This window comes from Kogia breviceps, chromosome 15, assembly GCF_026419965.1.
Source record: "Kogia breviceps isolate mKogBre1 chromosome 15, mKogBre1 haplotype 1, whole genome shotgun sequence".
Lineage (NCBI taxonomy): Eukaryota > Metazoa > Chordata > Mammalia > Artiodactyla > Physeteridae > Kogia > Kogia breviceps.
The window spans coordinates 83,102,372-83,114,581 of NC_081324.1; the positions used below are offsets into that span (position 1 = coordinate 83,102,372).

The following is a 12,210-nucleotide window of genomic DNA, read 5'->3' on the forward strand; positions in this document are numbered from 1 at the left end:
CTGCCCTTGTCTTTTATTTATTTATTTGGTTGTTTATTCATTTATTAATTTATTTACGGCAACTCTGTGCGGCTTGTGGGATCGTCCTTCTCCAACTGGGCCTGGCAGTGAAAGCACCGAGTCCTAACCACTGGACCGCCAGGGAATTCCCCTTTTCTGTCTCTTATAAGGACACTTGTCATTGGATTTAGGACCCACGCTACTAATCCCGTAGGATCTCAGTTTAATCCTTACCTTAATTACATCTGCACGGACACTATTCCCCAGTAAGGTCACATTCTGAGGTTCCAGGTAGACGTGAATATTGTGGTTGGGGAGTGGGGGGGGGGGACACTTCAAACCACTCCAGCCTCCTGAAATTCTACTGCCTCTGCCTTTGGATAAAGTGTTGACTCCTTTAAGTGACAGTGAGCTCTCTACTTTGCCACTGATAAGAAACAATCATTTTGTATATATATATATATTTTTGGCCACGCCTCACAGCTTGTGGGATCCTAGTTCCCTGACCAGGGATCGAACCTGGGCCCTCAACAGTGACAGCGTAGAGTCCTGACCAACTGGACTGCCAGGGAAGTCCCACAATCATCCTATAAATTAAAAAAAAATTTTTTTTTGGCTGCAATGGGTCTTCATTGCTGCTTCAGTAGTTGCGGCAAGCAGGGCTGCTCTTCGTTGTGGTGCACGGGCTTCTCATTGCGGTGGCTTCTCTTGCTGCGGAGCACGGGCTCTAGGCGCGCCAGCTTCAGTAGTTGTGGCACGTGGGCTCAGTAGTTGTGGCTCACGGGCTCTGGAGCGCAGGCTCAGTAGTTGTGGTGCACGGGCTTGGTTGCTCCACGGCATGTGGGATCTTCCCGGACCAGGGCTCGAACCTGTGTCCCCTGCATTGGCAGGCGGATCCTTAACCACTGTACCACGAGGGAAGCCCTCATCTTATAAATTTAATGAAGTAAACTAAGGTACAGAAAAGTACGGAGATCACAATGGATTTTCACAAAGACAACGTGTCTATGTAATAAACACCCAAATCCAGACACAGAACATTCCCAGTATAGATTAGGAACTATGTTCTTTCTTCTTTTTCCATTAAAGAAAAAATTTTATTTGTGGTAAAATACACATAACAAAATTTACCATCTTACGCATTTTAAAGTGTACAGTTCAGGGGCATTAAATACTTTCACACTGTCCGGCAACCATACCCACCATCCTGCTCCAGAATTTTCTATCTTGCAAAACTAAAACACTGTCCCTATGAAGCAATGACTCCCCGTTTCCCCAGCCCCTGGTAACCACAATTCTACTTCTGTCTCTATGAATTTAACTACTCTAGAGAACTCATGTTAAGTGGACTCGTACAGTATTTGTCCTTTAGCGACTGGCTTATTTCACTCAGCGTAATGTCTCTGGGTGCATCCATGTTGTGACACACGTCAGAATTTCCTTCCTTTTTAGGGCTGAATAACATAAGAACCATATTCTTTTGAAAGGTGACAACACCCTCCTTCCAATTTTTTTTTTTTTTGGTGGTACGCGGGCCTCTCACTGCTGTGGCCTCTCCCGTTGCGGAGCACAGGCTCCGGACGCGCAGGCGCAGCGGCCACGGCTCACGGGCCCAGCCGCTCCGCGGCACGTGGGATCCTCCCGGACCGGGGCACGAACCCGCGTCCCCTGCATCGGCAGGCAGACTCTCAACCACTGCGCCACCAGGGAAGCCCCCTCCTTCCAATTTTTATGGCTAAGTGTTTACTTATTTTCATCCCTGATTCTAATTAGTAAACAATGTATGTTTCACTGCTGTTTTCCTCCTTGGTGATTATAGAGTTCAGTTTTTCAGGTTTTTAAACCAGAACCTAGCCCTCTGCTCTGGAGCCTGTGGTTTTGGCCGTGTTACCCAATCTCACGTGCATTTTAATTATCCCATTGTGTGTGTGTGTGTGTGTGTGTGTATGTGTGTGTGTGTGGTAAAAGTCAAGTAATATAAAACATCCTATTTTAACCATATTTACCTGTACAGTTCAGTGGCACTGAGTTCGTTCCCATAGATGTCTCTCTCACCATCAGCCATCTCCTGTAACTATCCCATTAAATCTACAGAAAAGCTAAAGAATCAACAGCTTTCCAAAGTGGATACAAGGAACCAGCAGGGCAAGTCTCAGAAAACAATTTTTTATTCCTCTTTCCTTTCCGTGTCTCTGCAGCTGGCCCGTAAGCGGCGCCCAGAGGACCTTGGCAGTAGTTTAGGTTTGACTTAATGTCCTCATCCTGGCGGCCCTCCGAAAGTCTGCAGGATTCTGGGTTTTGTTTCCTTTTACTTACGCACACTGACTCATTGTTTTGGAAATACCTCACATTCCAGGCGATTCAAGACTTTTTGAATAAACAACTCACCTCTTTAGAGAGAAGACCCATTGAATATATGAAATCCCAGCTGAGTCAAAAAAACAAAACAACCAAGATGTGAAGACAGAGAGGAAGGTAAGTCCATGTCCCTATTAGAGATTCTCAGAGGAGTACATCTGAATTAATTTCCACCATGGCTAAGGCCCTGCAACATTTATAGACAAATATAGCACCTTGATCAGCATGGGTGAAAGACCTAGTTCCCTTAATCCATCAGCTGTGAAACAGGTTTTTACCGTAGGCTACTTAGGTCATTTATTTTAATAGTTTACACATTACTCAATGACTTAGGACTAAGTGCCAAGAAATATAGTAGGAGCACAACCAAATCCAACCAGACTTCAAGTATTAGTCTCTAATATTAGCCCCTACGTGCCCTTATAAAAGCCCATCCAGCTGCATTACCCTTTTCCTGAAAGCTTTCTGTCTGCGGAGTAGAGCAGGAAACGTATAAGGCTGTGTATGATCAGGCCACTGACTATGGCTGTTCTCCCGCTCTCTGTCCATCCCCTGCCCGACCAGTGCCTGCTTCACCTGCACCCTACACACAGGACTGACCTTCCCGAGTACTTGCCCCAGGCCCCAGCTAGTGACTGCTCTTATCAAAGGGGAGGTGAGGGGCGTGCCCCTCTGCTAGTTTCCCTGGCAACTCATGAGCCCATGTGAGGTCAATTCTCCTGTAACTGGTAACCTCCCCTGCCCCCCAGGAACGAAGACCGCCAGCGCGTCCTGCCCGCCGACTGCTGCACAGGTGGGGTGTCGCTCCAGGACCTTGCTTCAGATGTGTAAGCCCCCGCATCTATTGAACCATTGATATCTCTGTAGCTGACTCCAGGCTCTTGAAGCTGGGGAAGCACAGGGCTTGCTGGCCTGTGGGGTGCAGCCCAGCAGGTGCCAGAACTTTCCAGAACCACAGAAAATTGAGGGAAAGGGGCTGGAGAGGGATCCACTTCTATCTTCCTCTGCTTTCTCCCAGTCACAGCCTAGTGATTCAGAAAAGTCAACCCGACTTTGAAAAGGGAAGTGCTCACCTTCACCGCACAGAATTGACACTTCACACAGAGAAAGCATGGGTTTTCCACAACGTTTGGTCACGTTTCAGTGTTCGATGCTAAGCTCTCAAATCCCGAGAGAAGCCACACAAACTCAGTGCTGTGGCTAGTGATTCCATCTTGCCTGCAGTACTCAGAGCTGACAATTCTATAATTATGTAAATATTGCACCGAAAGCTAGTCCTTCCCTGTTTTTGAAGTACTAAGATTGGCTTGAGACAGAGAGTATGAGACCTGGGTTCATCTTGGGGAATCACACGCACACACACACACACACACATACTCCTTACCTAACCCTGAGATTTAACTGCACTTGAGAATTCTTTATTGTTAGCTGTCTACCTACAAGTTGAAAAGGTTTGTTTCTTTCACTTTAGCTGTAGCAACTCATTACGCCATCTTTTCTCTCCAGGGAGAGACACACGAACATGTGATTCTTGCTCTCACTTGGAGAAAATCAATACCTTTGCCTTGATTTTTCAGAACCTTCTTTGGAGTCTTTTGGCTGCCAGTAATAGAAAACCTAACTAGAACTGGCTTTAAGAGGGCATTTACTATCTTGCCTAATCAGAAGTTCAGATACTGAGTTCCCAGAACTTGCCAATGATGTAATGGAGCCCAGGTTCTTTCCATCTTTCCACTCAGCCATCCTTTAATGTACTGGTTTGGCCTTAGCTTGTCTCCTCACAAAAGGATTCAGCTGGGACTTCCATGCTTCCACTGCAGGGGGAGACCCCGCATGCTGTAGTGCGACCAAAAAAAAAATTTTTTTTTAAGTGGGGGTGGGTGGCGGGCCTCAGCTGCTCCAAACATTACATCCTTAGGCAAGAATTGCCAAAGGTCTTTTTTTTTCATTTGAGGTGAAATTCACACGACATAAAATTAACCATTTTCTAAGTAAACAATTCAGTGGCATTTAGTACCTTCACGATGTTTGCAGTCACCATCTCTATTGAGTTCCAAAACATTTGCACTACCCTGCAGAGGGGAGCTCATACCCACCAAACAGCCATTCCTCTTTCCCTCCACTCCAATTCCTGTGAAACCACTAATCTTTTTGTCTCTAAGGATTTGCCTATTCTGGACATTGGAATCATACAATATGGGGCCTTTTTTCCTTTTTTTATTTTGGCCGGGCTGTGCATCATGTGGGATCTTCCCCAACCAGAGGTCGAAACTGTGCCCCCTGCGGTGGAAGAAGCGCGGAGTCCTAACCACTGGACCGCCAGGGAAGTCCCAATATGCAGCCTTTTTTGTGGCTTTTTTCACTTCATCTAATGTGTTCGAGGTCCGTCCGCCTTGTAGCATGCATCAGTACCTCGTTCCTTTTTCTGATGGTGCCCTGCATGGATATGCCCCATTTAGTTTATCCATTCAGCTGCTGATGGATGTTTCGGCTGTTTCTACCTTTTGGCTGTTGCGAATGGTGCTGCTGTGAACGTGCTTGTCCATGTATTTATTTAAGTAACTGATCTCCAGTTCTTTGGCACATATACCTAGGAATGGAATTACTAGAACATTTTCTGAAACACATCCCTAGACTGTCCCACACATCCTATAGGTCAGAATTGTGTCACGTGTCTGAGCCTACAGCAATGTCTTGGCAAGGAGAGTGAAACCACCACGATTGGCTAAAACTAATCAAGATTCACACCCTGAAGCTGGGTGAGAGCCCCATCACCTCTGAAGGGCACGGTCCCTTGGAAGAGGGTCATTTTCAGGAGATGGTGACCTTGAGTGTGAATGTCATGACACAGGTAGGCAAGTTCTCTGTCAACCATCCCTCCCCATATTGTTAGAGCAATTTGTATTCTGTTCAAGGGTGTGAACCTTACTGTTCTACCTGCCAAGCAAGCTTTCCTTTGGGGATTGTTTACTCTGCAAACATCTGTCTTAAGGAGGAAGTGTGGGAACTAATGTCATGACAAACATGTCAGGCGATGTAGCCTGTGTGAAATGGAAGCTCTTAAAATATACCAAGGGAAGGACCTTGGTGGATTCAGGGTATGCTTTCCTTACGGCACCTCTGAAACACTGGGAATGTGTTTCAAGGAACTCCCATTTGTTTAACGTTGTCTAGATTCTGGTTTGTGTACCCAGCTTTGCCTTTGCCTTTGCCTCCACCACCAAGCCGTCTGGAATTCATTTCTTTGTCTCTTCCACAAATATTTCTTGTGTGTCTACTATGTGTCAGGCACTGGGCGGGGCAGTCGGGAGATGATGGTAAGACAGAGAGCCTCAGCTCCGGTCCTCATGGAGCTAGCAGTGCGGTGGAGGAGATTGAGGTTAAACAAATAATTCTGCAGCTCATTTTATTTATTTATTTTTTACCTATCAATAATTACTTTTTTCTTTTTTTAATTGAAGTATAGTTGCTATAAGTTACAAGTGTACAATGTAGTGACTCACAGCTTTTAAAGGTTATACTCCATCTATAGTTATTATAAAATACTGGCAATATTCCCTGTGATGTATACGACATATACTTGTAGCTTATTTTATACCTAATGGTTTGTATCTTTTACTCCCCTACCCCTGTATTTCCCCTCCCCTGCTTCCCTCTCCCCTCTGGTAACCACTAGTTTGTGCTCTGTGAGTTTGCATCTTTTTTTGTTATGGCAAAATCTTTTCCTTTTTATGACTGAGTAGTATTCTACTGTGTGTGTGTGTATATGTGTATATATATATATGTAATATCTTCTTCATCTGTTGATGGTCACTTATGAACATTGGAGTTATGTAGATCATTTTTAAATTAATATTGTGATAAATGTGATGAAGAAAAAAAAAGCACAGGGTACAATGAAAGTGTGGAAGAGAGGAAGTGTTCTGATTGGATCCTCTATGACAATAGACACAAGGAAAGACTGCAGCAGTTCCCTGCAATGAGTGGTTAAGGGAAAGCAGTGACATCAGCCAGTGTCACTGAAGTCCCTCAATTAGCCAGCAAGGCCAAGTGCAGGCTCCAGGGACACTACTTAGAGCATTATGGGGATGAATTTGTTTTCAACTGAATGTTTATGAGAAAAATAATACTAGGTTTGAAAACAAAGGATTGTTTTAGACCCATAAAGGTCAGAGTGGGGAAGTTTTTACAAATCGAATTGCAATCCTTGCGTCACCCTGTGCTGTGCTGAGAGGGAAGCCCACGGCTCGAGTACCATGTCATGTCACCACGTGAGCTTCAATTGACTAGACCAGCCCAGGGGATTCATCCACTGGTTGATTGACAGCTGTGAGCTGGCCTGGTACAGAAGCTTTGCGCACAAAGGCACTCCATACTGCATATTAGTTTCCTGGGGCTGCTATAACAAATTACCACACGTTTGGTGCTTCACTTTTTATTTTTAAAAAATAGTTATTTATTTATCTGGCTGCTCCACGTCTTTTAGTTGCGGCACGCAAACTCTTAGCTGCAGCAGCATGTGGGACCCAGTTCCCTGACCAGGGATCAAAGCCGGGCCCCCGGCATTGGGAGCGTGGCGTCTTAGCCACTGGACCACCAGGGGAGACCCTACACTTGGTGGTCTAAAACAACAGAAATTTCTTCTCTGACAGTTCTGGAGGCCCCAAGTCTAAAACTGAGATGGTGGCAGGGCCACACTCCCTCTGAAGGCTCTAGGGGAGGACGCTTCCTTGCCTCTTGCAGCTCTGGTGGCCCCAGCTGTTTCTTGACTTGTGGCTGCGTCACTACAGTTGCTTCCTCTGTCTTCACAGGGCCTTCTCCTCTCTGTGTGTCTCTTATAAGGATTCTTGTCACTGGATTTAGGGCTTATCCAGATAATCCAGGATGACCTTATCTTGGGATCCTAAATTTAATTGTATTTGCAAAGAACTTTTTTCCAAATAAGGTAACATTCACAAGTTAAGGTTCTGGGATTAATCCATGAACATATCTTTTTGAGGATCACCATTCAACCCACTCCCATTGGATAATGACCATTAGACCCAGTCCTATCAGGGAAGATGCTGGACGGTGACAACGATCCCATCGGGTCCTCTCTTTGTGGAAGTCTGGACCCAAGCAAGATATGCAAGAAATAAACACCTCTGTTGGAATTGGGCAAAAGCCAAGAGACCCCCAAAGAAGAGAGAAGTCAGAGCAATGACCAGCTGAGGCCACATCACAAGAATGGGGAAAATTCTAGAGCTTCTCTTTCCTGGCATACCATTTTCATCGATGTAAGCAAAAATGCATCTTTTGAACCCTGCTCAATATGGTGTAACAACCTAAATGGGAAAAGAATTTGAAAAAGAATAGATACATGTATACGTATAACTGAACCACTTTGCTGTGCACCTGAAACTAACACAACATTGTTTTTTGGTTTTTAAAATTTATTTATTTATTTTTGGCTGTGTTGGATCTTCGCTGCCGCGCGCAGGCTTTCTCCAGTTGCAGTGAGCGGGGGCCTCCTCTTCATTGCGGTGCGTGGGCTTCTCATTGCGGTAGCTTCTCCTGCTGCAGAGCACAGGCTCTAGGTGTGTGGGCTTCAGTAGTTGTGGCTCATAGCCTCACTAGTTGTGGCGCGCAGGCTTAGTTGCTCCGCGGCATGTGGGATCTTCCCGGACCAGGGCTCAAACCCGTGTCCCCTGCATTGGCAGGCGGATTCTTAACCCCTGCGCCACCAGGGAAGTCCCTAACACAACATTGTTAATCAACTATACTCCAATATAAAATAAAGTTGAAAAAAATTAAATTAAATGTATCCTTTGTTTTTCATGACGTTTAATGTCTTGGACTGTCTCTAACAAAAGCTGGTGTCTTAATTCTTGCTGCTGTGGGGGCAGCCATCCTGGAGTGACGACCTTGCCTGCAGGAAGGTGAGCGCCAAAAACAAGGGGGTCCAAAGCGCCAGGATGGGTGTCGATGGCTCCAGGAAACAGTGGAGCACCTTTTTCACTCCTAAGAACACAGGAGTTGGAGGAGGGATGAGGCGAGAAGAGGATCAGACACGTAGAGCAACATTGCCATTGGAGGAGTCAAAAGGAGGCTCCCCTGCTTGATTCCTGAGCCGGCACAAGAAACCAATGCCGGGCTTCCCTGGTGGCGCAGCGGTTGAGAGTCCGCCTGACGATGCGCGGGGCACGCGGGTTCATGCCCCGGTCCGGGAGGATCCCACATGCCTCGGAGCAATTAAGCCCGTGCGCCACAACTACTGAGCCTGCGCTCTAGAGCCCGCGAGCCGCAACTACTGAAGCCTGGGTGCCTAGAGCCCGTGCAGAGGAGCCACCGCAATGAGAAGCCCGCGCACCGCAAGGAAGAGTAGCCCCCGCTCGCCGCAGCTGGAGAAAGCCTGAGTGCGGCAGCGAAGACCCAACGCGGCCAAAAATAAATACATTTTTTTAAAAAATTGAGAAACGCAGCGTCACCAGCATTCTCAAGGCACAGAGGACGATGGTGAGTGAAAGACACAGACCTCAGTGTGCCTGCTTCAAAAAGTGATCAGAGGAGTCAGATTCTAAGCAGGAAGACATTGTAGGAAGACCCTAGTCAACTTATTTCCATTTTCCTTTTTATATGTGCACAAGAGTGACATAGGAAATTTAACTATGTCACCAAAACTCCGAGACTAAAAAAAAAAAAAAAAATCCGAGACTACAGGTATCCGTTGAAATTTTAAAGTGATAAGAAGTTTGCCATAGTGGGTGCACATTCTTTTCCTGTCTTCGTGGCATATAACGTAACAATGCATCTTCTATCAGATGATATTTGGACTTGGCTTAAGACAGTATGGTCCAGGCCTGCACGAGGCTTGACAGTTTCCCGAGCAAACTTACTTCCGTTGCTTATGTAACATGCGTTACCCCGGGTAACCCAGAACGCCCCAGGTAATACAGAGTCAGACAAAAGTTGGACAGGAAACAGTGATTAAGCTCAAATCCTTGTGGGCTGTGAAAGAACACACCCCAAATCCTGGGTTAGAAACAGAAAAGGGGGGTGATTTGCCTCAAGGGCCTACAAGATCCCTCACTGTTTTATTTATTTATTTGGCCACACCGCGCAGCTTGTGGGATCTTAGTTCCCCCAGCAGGGACTGAACCGGGGCCATGGCAGTGAGAGCCCCAAGTCCTAACCACTGGACCGCCAGGGAATTCCCCTCACTGTTTTTTTTTTTTTTTTAAAGGTGAATTACTTAGGTATTTGCTTTAAGGCTGACGATCTTTAATATATTGAAGCACAAACTAGTCTTTATCCCAGTGTTTCTCAACCCCTTTTCCTTTATTGACCCTCCCCCAGTTACCTTTTCAGACTCTTTTTTTCTAATTGTCCTGCTCCGTGAATTTTTTCTTATTGTGATAAAATATACATAGCATAAATTTCACCATTTTAACTATTTTAAAGTGGCATTAACTATTGATACATTCACAGTGTTGTGCAACAGATACCACTGTCTGGTTCCAGAACTTTTTCATCACCCCAAACAGAAACCCCAAACCCCTTATTATGCAGTCACATCCCATTCTCCCATCCCCCCAGGTCCTGGAGACCATTAATCTACTTTCTGTCTCTATGGATGTGCCTCTTTTGGACATTTCCTAGAAACAGAATCATAAAATACGTGGCCTTTTAGTTCTGGCTTCTTTCACTCAGCATCGTGTTTTCCAGGTTCACCCACGTTGTATATGTATCAGTACTTTATTCCTTTCTATGTCTGAGTAACATTCCATTGTACGTATGGGTAGATGGACCACATTTGTTTATCCATTCTTCTAGTAGATAAACATTTGGGTTGTTTCCACCTTTTGGCTATTGTGAATAGTGTTGCTATGACCATTTGCTTTCAAGTGTTTGTGTGAACATCTTTTTCAGTTCTTTTGGATATATTCATAGGAGTGGAATTGCTGGGGTCCTATGGTAACTCTATGTTTACCTTATCAAAGATCCACCCAACTGTTCTCCACAGTGGCAGCACCATTTTGCATTCCCACCAGCGATATAGGAGGGTTCCAATTTCTCCACATCCTCACCCACACCTCCCCCCACCCCCCATGAAAGGTTAATAGCACACATATACCACGTATGTTTGTGTACTGTAGCCCTTTTGACGGCAGACTTTGTGTCTAATGGAAACATTTGCAGGGGATCGTAGACTCAGAAGCCCGCAGGAATTTATAAAAACACTGCTGGCTCACCAAAAACACATCTGCCAGCCCTTAGGGCCAGCAGGCTGCCAGGCTGCAGACACGGATTGATTTTATTTTATTAAAATATGTATAGGGTGGATGGAGCCTCGGTTATTCCATCGTTCCCCTTTTCCTTTCTGTGGGCATTCATTTTGTGGCCCGCTTCCTACCACACATACAGAGAAACAATGTTCCGATCAACATCCTTGTCCTTAAGTATTGGTATTTTTATTTTTGGGGGACGGATTCCCAGGAGTCGGATTAATGGGTGAAAGGGTTTCGTTTCTATTTTTAACAGATGTAGCCAGATTGCTTTCCCAAAGGGCTGCAAAACTTCACATGTACCAGCGTGGCCTTTTCCCCATATTCCTGCCAGTACTTGAGAGCATCGCTCCTTTTAGTTATGTCAGTCAGGCTAATGGATGCCACGTCTTATTGCTTCTTTAATTTGCATTTTTCTGACCACTGTTGAATTTGAAGATCTTTAAATTCGTTTGTTGGCCATTTGGTTTTGCTCCTCTGTAAATAATCTGTTCATAATCGAAGTCCATTTCTGTCTTGGTTGTTTGTCTTGCTCAGGTCAATTTGTGAAAGCTCTTTAGATAGCATCTGTTTGACCTTTGGCGTAGTTGCAGAGACGTGATTAAGAGCATTGTCCTCTGAGGCGGGCTGCCAGGGGTCGCATCAGAACTTGGCCCCTGACTGGCTATGAGATGTCGGCAAGTCATTCACCTTTGCCTCAGTTCACTCATCTGTGAAGTAGCAGTCATCATCAACATCATAGTTCCTACCTCATACTGCTGTTCTAGACACCAGGGAGTTAATACAAGTCAATAGGATGGTGCATGGCACACAGTAAGTTAGCCAACCGCTGTTGGTGACCATTATTTGTATTACAAATATTTTTCCAGCTCCATCATTTGCACTGGCTTTATTTTTGGTATCCCTTGTCACATAAAACATTTTAATGTTGACATAGTCAAATACTCATCTTTTCTTTCATAGCTTCTGAGTTCTCAGGCTTGGTTAAGAAGATCTCTCCATTTCCCTCATGAGGAATTTCCTTGTTTTGGGGGGGGTTTTTTGAAGTTAAAAATTTTTTTATTTTACATACAGAGTTAGTATTATTTCTGAGGAATGTAGATATGCTGGATGACCCATTCAAGAAGTTCACACTTAGTCCAACTTAATGAAGCCGTACTGGCGGAAACACTGGTGGCACTTATTGAGGGTGTATTTCGGGAACAGACCGTGCCGGTTTGGGCCGGTTTGACCAGACGCAGCAAGAGCTAGAACGCTGGCCAAATTTTTTTGGATGGCTCCAGTAGAGCTGCTGGTGACCCATGTTGCTTTCTTGGCTGCAACTAGGCAAAAGGAATTTCCTTGTCCTGATAATCGGAGGCCTATAACTCACCATGTCCCACACTGAAGTGCACTGTCCTCCCAGCTCCTAGATCTGTTTCCTGCTCTTCTCCCTCATCCCTCCGAGATGAGACCTTAAGAATACTTTTGCTCCCTCCCTCTGCTCCTTTCCTTTCCCGTCTTCCCCACTGAGACCCATGAGACCCTTTCCCTGCCCACTCCCACTCATCAATCTCTGAGGTTAGGCTGAAATAATTTAGTAGTTGTT

At 45.4% G+C, this 12,210-nt stretch overlaps 1 non-coding gene and 1 pseudogene across 1 annotated transcript; both read right to left on the reverse strand.

Annotated features, from left to right (window-relative positions):
• Positions 1–498: 498 nt before the first annotated feature.
• Positions 499–572, reverse strand: TRNAD-GUC (transfer RNA aspartic acid (anticodon GUC)). The gene has a single exon. It is a non-coding gene; the product is annotated as a tRNA-Asp (tRNA).
• An 11,128-nt stretch (positions 573–11,700) lies between these two features.
• Positions 11,701–11,925, reverse strand: LOC131742639 (small ribosomal subunit protein uS14-like; annotated as a pseudogene).
• Between the last annotated feature and the right edge of the window lie 285 nt (positions 11,926–12,210).